A 9,465-nucleotide genomic window follows, 5' to 3' on the forward strand; every position below is an offset into this window, starting at 1 on the left:
AAAACACAATAACAAAATCGTTACTTCCCTCCAAAAATTAATACAAGTTTTATGCATCCCATAATGTACTAATACATATTGCAAAACACCAGCTCGCACATGGCTAGATATTTTTTATTGTGCAAAAGTGCTAAAATGTAAAAAAAATTTTTCCATGAATTGGATAACTCTACTGATAAATCATTTTGACATCTATGAGATCACAGTTATAGCTGAAGGACAAGCTGCATGATCCAAGGCTTTATGTGGAAATGGACCTCATAGGGTGTTGTTCTGATTTCTTTTCTTTAGCAGGTCAGATCTTTTCTACAATCCAACAGTAAGTAGACCGGGGAACCTTCATTTTTAGAACTTAAGTTGAGCTTGAAACACCATTCCCTCTATTGTAATATACCCTTTTGCTGAATCTTTTATATTATACCCAAATATTAAATTGCCCTACATGATACTTAAATTGACAACCTTCAAATTTAATATTAACGTGCTCTGAACTAGCAAGACAACCTGCTGCTGCCGGGTGGTTTTAGAATGTAATTGAAAAGTTTCTGCGAACAACTTGGACTAAAATTGTGTTTTATTACCAGGAGCACATTCAAATGGAGAGAATATAATATAATATATAATATGTCTTTGGGGTCTTGAAGTAACTTTCAGTGCAAACTGCTACTGACTGTATTATTTAAATAGAATATTCAAATAGAACACACCGCTACTAAAGTAGAAGGTTGAAAATCGGATTTTATAGTAGGCAGAGTGTCAATGAACAGTGCAAGGATTTAATTTTTCCTTTATATGTATTTGTTTAGTAAGACATACTGTAAGATACTTTTCATTCCCCTGGTAGAGTAATTCTCAAAAATGGAAAAAGATATACTGATCAGATGGGGTCATTTTTCAAGACATTCTAAAATTATGTTTTATAGCATTTACGCTAGCATTTCGAGATTGTGGCACTTTCCATTATTTTATGATTGCCACTTGTGCTACAGCCAGATTGCCATAGTTTACAGTGCTATTTTACAAAACAGATGCCCTGTAGCCAAAATTGATGCAGGCTGATCGGTGAGAAAATTGCTCAGTTCTTACTTCATCAGGTCGTTAGCTGAGAACAAATAGTCTTTGATTTCTGCTTATAAATGTACAAAACAAGCGATATAAAAAAAAGATCCAAACTTTATAATGGTGAGATCTTGTTTAGAAGTGTGATATTTATATTTCCCATTGTTCATGTATATACAAGTCTACAGTAAATGTAAGTTTCAACAACACGTTGTGATCAGTTAAGATACGATTGATGCTAGCCAAGTGATCCTCAGATTGAAGGAGCTCAAGGGAAAGACATCTGCATAGTGATTGGACTGGAGCACTCTTCAGAAAAAAAAGCACAAGGAATCTCAGTGTCTTTTTTTCTTTGGGTGCATCAGTGTCTTAAAGATTAAATAAAGTCCAAAATTTTCCTGGCAACGACCTGGCAAAAAAGATATATTTTTTGTTTTCTTTATTACAATTTATAGCTTAAAATCTAACAAGTGGCAAACAACCCCTTCACGACATGCGCCATACTAGTACAGCGCATGTCGTGTCTCTCACTTTTGATGTGGCTCCGGCAGTGAGCCCACATCAAAGCCGCGAAATGTCAGCTGCTTTGAACAGCTGACATGTGGGCGCAATAGCGGTGGGTGGAATCGCGATCCACCCGCCATTATTAACTAGTCAAATGCCACTGTCAAACGCTGACAGCGGCATTTAACTAGCTCTTCCGACCATCGGGCTGGAAATGCGTATATCGCTGACCCCGTCATGTGATCGGGGGTCAGCGATGTTTCGGCATGACAACCAGAGGTCTCCTTGAGACCTCTATGATTGTTGATGCTGGATTTCTGTGAGCGCCACCCTGTGGTCGGCGCTCATAGCAGTGCAGGAATTCAGGTACATAGGAGCGATCTGAGCATCGCTTCTATATAGCAGAACCGATCAGGCTAAGCCAGCTTCTATCCTCCCATAGAGGCTAGTGAAGCATGACAAAAGTGGAAAAAAAGTTTAAAAAAATCTGCAAAAAAAAAAAAATAAATAAAAGTTTAAATTGCCCCCCGTTCGCCCCATTCAAAATAAAACAATAAAAAAATCAAACATACACATATTTGGTATCGCCGAGTTCAGAATCGCCCGATCTATCAGTAAAAAAGGATTAACCTGATCGCTAAATGGCATAGTGAGAAAAAATTCAGAATGTCAGAATTACGTTTTTTTGGTTGCTGCGACATTGCATTAAAATGCAATAACGGGCGATCAAAAGAACGTATCTGCACAAAAGTGGTATAATTAAAAACGTCAGCTCAGCATGCAAGAAATAAGCCCTCACCTGACCCGAGAAAGTTTGGAATTTTTTTTCACCACTTAGATAAAAATCAACCTCGACATGTTTGGTGTCTATGAACTCGTAATGACGTGGAGAATCACAATGGCAGGTCAGTTTTAGCATTTAGTGAACCTAGCAAAAAAGCCAAACAAAAAACAAGTGTGGGATTGCACTTTTTTTGCAATTTCACCACACTTGTACACAACATGGTAAGACCAATGGTGTCGTTCAAAAGTACAACTTGTCCCGCAAAAATAAGCCCTCACATGGCCATATTGATGGAAAAATAAAAACGTTATATCTCTGGGAAGGAGGGGAGCGAAAAAGGAAAACGCAAAGCCAAAAAAGGGCCGCGACTTGAAGGGGTTAAAATAGTGATCACGACTAGGCTGACATGTCTCACACACTATTAGGGCTCACGCAGATGACCATATTTTCTCTCATCTGAGAAAATCGGTCTGATTATACTAATCACACTCTGATCACAATCTAATCAGAGTTGGATCAGTGTTTAATCAGTGAGATACGATTTTCTCAATTTTCTCGGATGAGAAAATGGAAAAGAAAATGTCTCCATCTTGTCCATTCTTCCAGTACAAGAAATCCGAGTGCAGTCTGATGTTTTCCATGGATTCATTTACTTGCATAGTGCGATCCAAGTATAGGATGCAAATCATCCTCTAATCCATACAATAACATTTGCCCAAGTATGATCCAATGTTTGGTCAGATCGCACTTGAACTGAAAATACGGTCGTCTGCACGAGCCCTAAGACATAGCTACATCTAAGCTTGTGTGAAACACTTAAAACATGTCAGCCCACTTGTGGTCACTGTTTTAATGTTTGCCACAAGTTAGATGTTATGTTATAAACTGTAATAAAGCAAGAAAATGTTTTTCTTTGATGCCAGATTGTATGTGAAAACTTTCATTGTATTTACCAAAAGCAGTTGTTAAATCTGTGCAGAGGATTCCAAGACCCCCACCAATAATGATATTATGGCATATCAATAACCTTAGAAGTTGTTAATGGGTCACACTGGACAATGCTTTACTTATGACCACTGATCAGATTTCTGGACCATGGGCTATTTGTTAAGCTTGCTATTTGTTAACATCTATCAGTTAGCAATTAAAAGGTATACACCACTGAGGACACTCAATTTTTTATATTTATCTGTCTGCTGGCTAACACACTCCAAATATATATTTTTCCTCTATCAGTATCTATGGTGTGTTGCTCATATCTGGTATATGTAATATTTATATAGCCTTATAAGCAATCGTTTTCCAATTTTTATGGTGCGTTTTTTGCTTACAGTGGGGAAAATAAGTATTTGACACACTGTTGAATTTGCAAGTTTTCCCACCCCAAAAAAGGAGAGGTCTGCAATTTGTATCGTAGGTACACTTCAACTGTGAAAGACAGAATCTTAAAAAAAAAAACAGAAAATCAGATTATATGATTTTTAAACTTTATTGCATGAAATCAGTATTTGTTTGAACAGAAAAACAGAATTTAATATTTGGTACAGAAACCTTTGTTTGCAATTACAGAGGTTAGACGTTTCCTGTAGATCTTGACCAAGTTTGCACACACTGCAGCAGGGATTTTTGCCCACTCCTCCATACAGATCTTCTCCAGATCTTTCAGGTTTCTCGGCTGTCACTAGGCAACATTAAGTTTCACCTCCCTCCAAAGATTTTATATTAAGTTCAGGTCTGGAGACTGGTTAGGCCACTCCAGGACCTGGAAATGTTTCTTATGGATCCACGCCTTAGTTTCCCTGTCTGTGTGTTTCAGGTCATTGTCTTGCTGGAAGACCTAGCAATGACCCATCTTCTATGCTCTTACTAAGGGAAAGAGGTTGTTGGCCAAAATCTCACGATGCATGACCTATCCTCCCTTCAGTGTGTCACAGTTGTCCTGTCCCTTTTGCAGAAATGTATGAAGTTTCCCCTACCATGCTTCATGGTTGGGACGGTGGTCTTGGAGTGGTACTCACCATTCTTCCTCCAAACACGGCAAGTGGAGTTGATACCAAAAAGTTCTGTTTTGGTCTCATCTGATCGCATGACCGTCTCCATGCCTCCTGTGGATCATCCAGATGGTCATTGTCAAACTTCAAACTGTTGTGAGGAGGGGACCTTGCATGCCCTGCATGATTTTAATCCATGACGGCGTATTGTGTTACTAACAGTAATGTTTAAGACTGTGGTCCCAGCTATCTTCAGGTCATTAACAAGGTCCTCATGTGGAGTTGTGGGCTGATTCCTGACCTTTCTCAGAATAATCCTTACCCATGAGGCAACATCTTAAATTGAGCCCCAGACGAAGAAAGATTGTGTGTAGCGCTGGCATCGCCACATGCTGCCCCTTTTCTTCAGCAGAAACACCAGCTTAATCACCACCCCAGGCCCCATCCTACAGTTTCTCCTTCCTATATCTCTGCTGATGCCCAGAGTGCGTACATTGCATGCAGATCTCTGGGCACTGTGCTTATGGCATGTGCGAGCTCCCCCTTTCTTAAAGGGGCCGCATACTGTCGTAAAGTGTTTCCAGCTAATAGCTGGGTGACACCTTCTATTTAAGGCACCTCATCTAGCATGAAGGTGCCTGTGCAACATTGTTAGTTAGCCCTATGCATGCATGCTAGTTGCCAGATCCCCAGTACCTGTCAGTCAGACTACCTGCCCTGTACCTGTCAGACCCGTTCTTGCTTGTCCATCTCAGTTTCAGCGTCCAGTCCATACTTGCCAGTGCTCATCTGTTTATCAGCTGATCCAGTTCGCATCTGTCAGTGCTCATCTGTACATCAGTTGGTCCAGTCCGCACCTGTCAGAGCTCATCTGTACATCAGCTGGTCCAGTCCATGCCTGACAGTGCTCATCTGTACATTAGCCAGTCCAGTTTGCACCTTCCAGTGTTCATCTGTACATCAGCCACTTCAGTCCGCACCTTCCAGTGCCCATCTGTACATCAGCCGATCCAGTCCACACATGTCAGTGCTCATTTGTATGTCACTCGGTCCCCGTCTGTATCCGTGGTTCCTGTGTCCCTACAGTGCCTGCATGCATCTACTGTTCCTTCCTTCAGGCAGTCTCTGCTTCATGTCCTGACGGGTCAGCTGCCCTCTACATGAGGTGAGTCCTGATGTAGCACTTGGTCTTACCTCCCTATTCTCTCCTTTTGTGGTATTGTGGTATTGTCAACCGCTGTGGGGATTTTGGTGAGGCACCTAGTTACGTCCCTCCAGGCTTTCTTGGTCCTCGGCACAGTGGTTCCACCATCTGGCCCGTTACAGAGTGTGATTGTTTGAGTGTGTGGATAAGTGTCTTTTATACAGGTAACAAGTTCAAACAGGTGCAATTAACACAGGTAATGAGTGCAGAGTAGGAGGGCTTCTTAAAGGGAACCTGTCAAGAGGAGACGGTGCCTGGCACGCACAGGCCCGGAGTGACGGATGTGCTGCCTCTGATTAGGGGGAAAGACTCGCCCCGGGATGATTTCACGCTATGAGGGGTCACATTTTATAAGCGTTTATTTCAGCGTGTGCAGGGAGCATAACTGAAAGAGCCACCTTGTCAGAATGCAGCATTAGTGCTGCACAAGGTGGCTCTTTTAGTTACAAACGCCTGAGGGGGGTGACAGGTTCCCTTTAAAGAAAAACTAACAGGTCTCACAGGTCTGTGAGAGCCAGAATTCTTGCTATTTGGTAGGTGATCAAATACTTATTTCATGCAATAAAAAGCAATTTAATCTTTAAAAATCATACAATGTGATTTCCCATTTTATATTTTTAGATTCTGTCTCTCACGGTTGAAGTGTACCTACAATAAAATTTACAGACCTCTCCATTCTCTGCAAGTGGGAAAACTTGCAAACTTAGCAGTGTACCAAGTACTTCTTTTCCCCCACTGTATATGTGGTGACCTGTATAGAATATTTCCTTACTACACTGTGGTTGACATAAGTATTGAACACCAATTATCTAAATAAATATATTTCTAAAGGTGCTATTGACATGAAATTCTCCATAGATGTCAGTAACAACCCATCCAATCCACACAGGCAGAGTGATCAAACTATAGATGTCCATAAATTGTTATGTGTAACAATGAAAAATTACACAGGGAAAATTATTGAACACATGAAGAAAGAGGTGCAGACAGCCATGGAAAGTCATAACACCAGCCTTAATCTAATGTTGAAGAGTAACCAGCACTCCAATGTATAGAGAGGTGCCCAAGTAGGGTTTCCAGACCGTGAATAATGTGGATAGATAACTTGGCACTTAGACAGGGTTACAGTGTATAAAAGAGTTATTTTATTAAGGCAATCTTTATGATTAAACATTTTCGGTATTACAATTAGACCTTCCTCAGAACTATTAGGGGTATATAGAAAACAAAAGTAACTTCCGCAAAGAAAAAATCCAAAACTATTTTATAAACTGTACAAAATACATATACAAAATCATGGACTACATGTCACCTTTCTAACTTTGTAAGGAATACATATTACAACAGGACGCTCCATAAATTGAACTTAGGCAATATATGTAATTGTACATACTGTGGTTTCAAATGGAAAATGAAATAGCGGATACAGGAAGATCTAGTTTGTGAACTGGGTAGAGATTCCAGTTGATGTCCCTAGGTAGTGCTCTGTCCAATATAGGGAGGTAATGATACTAACGTGCAGCTAGATATACTTATTCCAGAATGTGATAGCTAACATTCTATATAATAAAGGTGAGTGAAAAAGGGAGTATGATACCTTAGGAAAGATATTGGTGAACAAAAAGGTTAGGCAGTTCTGAACAATGGAACAGAGAAAATGAGGAAGTATGGCATTTGATCCCATAACAGAGGAATATTTTCACGGATGAAGGCGGTGTTTGTCACTGTGCAATGGCGCTCTGTGTGGCGGTTACCTGCTCACAGCTTCCGGTACATGGAAGTGTGGGTGTAAATCATGTACTGAGGGTGTTATTCAGGATACAGCGGAGTCATAGGTGAGAATATAGCTAATTTCCGCAAAGCCCACTGTCAGTGACTATTTTACTTAGAAACAAAGAAAAGATATTAAACAAACATTTTGTTAGAAGTCTATATCCAGTATGCTGGACAGCTCGGCACCCAAGAGAACTGTTTCTGCTATTTACTCTATGGGAATTTACCTGTTGGCGTGCCCGTCTGAACCAGCCGCCGGCACCTTATTACAACCTGAGAGCAAACTGGTTTACCTAAATGAATACAAAGCATGGGCTCGCCTGCGGTCTAGCACAGTGGTTCACAATCTTAAAAATATATAAATTTCTATTTCTCAACCAAATGTTCCCCTTCCATCCCCATATGATCTCAAGAAACTAGAGGAAAAGTCTGTCCTCAACTATAGGGAGAATATTACAGAATAAAACATACAGTATATATACACATCAGTGAGGGTGCCGTGGACAAAGTCTATTGGAGCTGAATCTCTGCTCTGCCTTATATTGTATAAACCAAAAAAGGGGGCATTATATACTGTATAAAAGCTATGCCATAAAAGGTAGATAGACGTGCTGTGTCTTCCGTGTCCTCTGGCTGTGACATTCAGGTGAGAGGGCGCGATGACGTGATTAGTGTGCACCCTCTGCCTGAACAATCACAGCCAGAGACCCGGAAGACACAGCACAGCGGTGGAACAGGGACAGGTGAATATCGCAAGTGTCAGGGGCCTGAGCCAGTGGCGACACCAGCACCTGACCCCCATAGCACACCGGTGTCCCCTCCTGTTCAGGCCCTCGGCGCCCAGCAATGAGAGGTGAATATGTCATTTTTTTAAAAATCGCAGCAGCATACAGGGCATATTATGCTATGGAGCACCTTATGGGACCATCAACCTTTATGGAGCAGCATACAGGGCATATTATGCTATGGAGCACCTTATGGGACCATCAACCTTTATGGAGCAGCATACAGGGCATATTATGCTATGGAGCACCTTATGGGACCATCAACCTTTATGGAGCAGCATATGGGGCATATTATGCTATGGAGCTTCTTGTGGGGGCATCAACCTTTATGGAGCAGCATACAGGGCATATTATGCTATGGAGCACCTTATGGGACCATCAACCTTTATAGAGCAGCAAACGGGGCATATTATGCTATGGAGCATCTTATTGGGCCATCAACCTTTATGGAGCATAATACAGGGCATATTATGCTATGGAGCATCTTATGGGGCCATCATTAACCTTTGTGCAGCATTATATGAGGCGTATTTTAATATGGAGCATCTTATGGGGCCATTATTAACCTGTGCAGCATTATATGGGGCATATTTTGCATGGAGCATCTTATGGGGCCCATCATGAACTTTATGAAGCATTATATGGAGCGTATTTTGTATGGAGCATCTTATGGGGCCCATCATGAACTATATGGAGCATTTCATGGGGCCCATCATGAACTTTATGGAGAATTATATGGGGCATATTTTGTATGGAGCAATTTATGGGGCTCCTGATTCAATATGGATTTTCAAGAACATTTAACCTACTGATGTATCAATCAATTTCACTTTTATTGGTATCTATTTTTATTTTTGAAATGTACCAGTAGCTGCTGCATTTCCTACCCTAGGCTTATACTCAAGTCAATAAGTTTTCCCAGTTTTTTGTGGCAAAATTAGGGGTCTCAGCTTATACTCGGGTCAGCTTATACTCGAGTATATACGGTACCTATCCGGTATTGCCACGGGGTCTCTTCGGGTCGGAGTCCAGGACATGAATCCTCCGTTGGAAATGGCACATGCGTATAGTGCACTTCAGAAGCCATTTTGTAAGTTACGCATCCGGGGATGAGGATTGCGGCCCAGGAGGCTTGTAGCGCCGGAATCGGCACCTGCGCAGTCCGCCCTTTCCGGCACCGTTTTTATACTGAATCTATATATAAAATACGTCAGCGGAGCAATCCAGCCACTTTCTACTGAATGTATATAGAAAATACATCAGCACAGCAAGCCAGTGACTTTTTCTGCACATGACAGAATGGGGGCGCAGGATGAGAGCAGCACATGATAGGATGGGGGCGCAGGATGGGAGCAGCACATGACA

Source organism: Ranitomeya imitator, chromosome 1 (assembly GCF_032444005.1).
Source record: "Ranitomeya imitator isolate aRanImi1 chromosome 1, aRanImi1.pri, whole genome shotgun sequence".
In the NCBI taxonomy this organism is placed as follows: domain Eukaryota; kingdom Metazoa; phylum Chordata; class Amphibia; order Anura; family Dendrobatidae; genus Ranitomeya; species Ranitomeya imitator.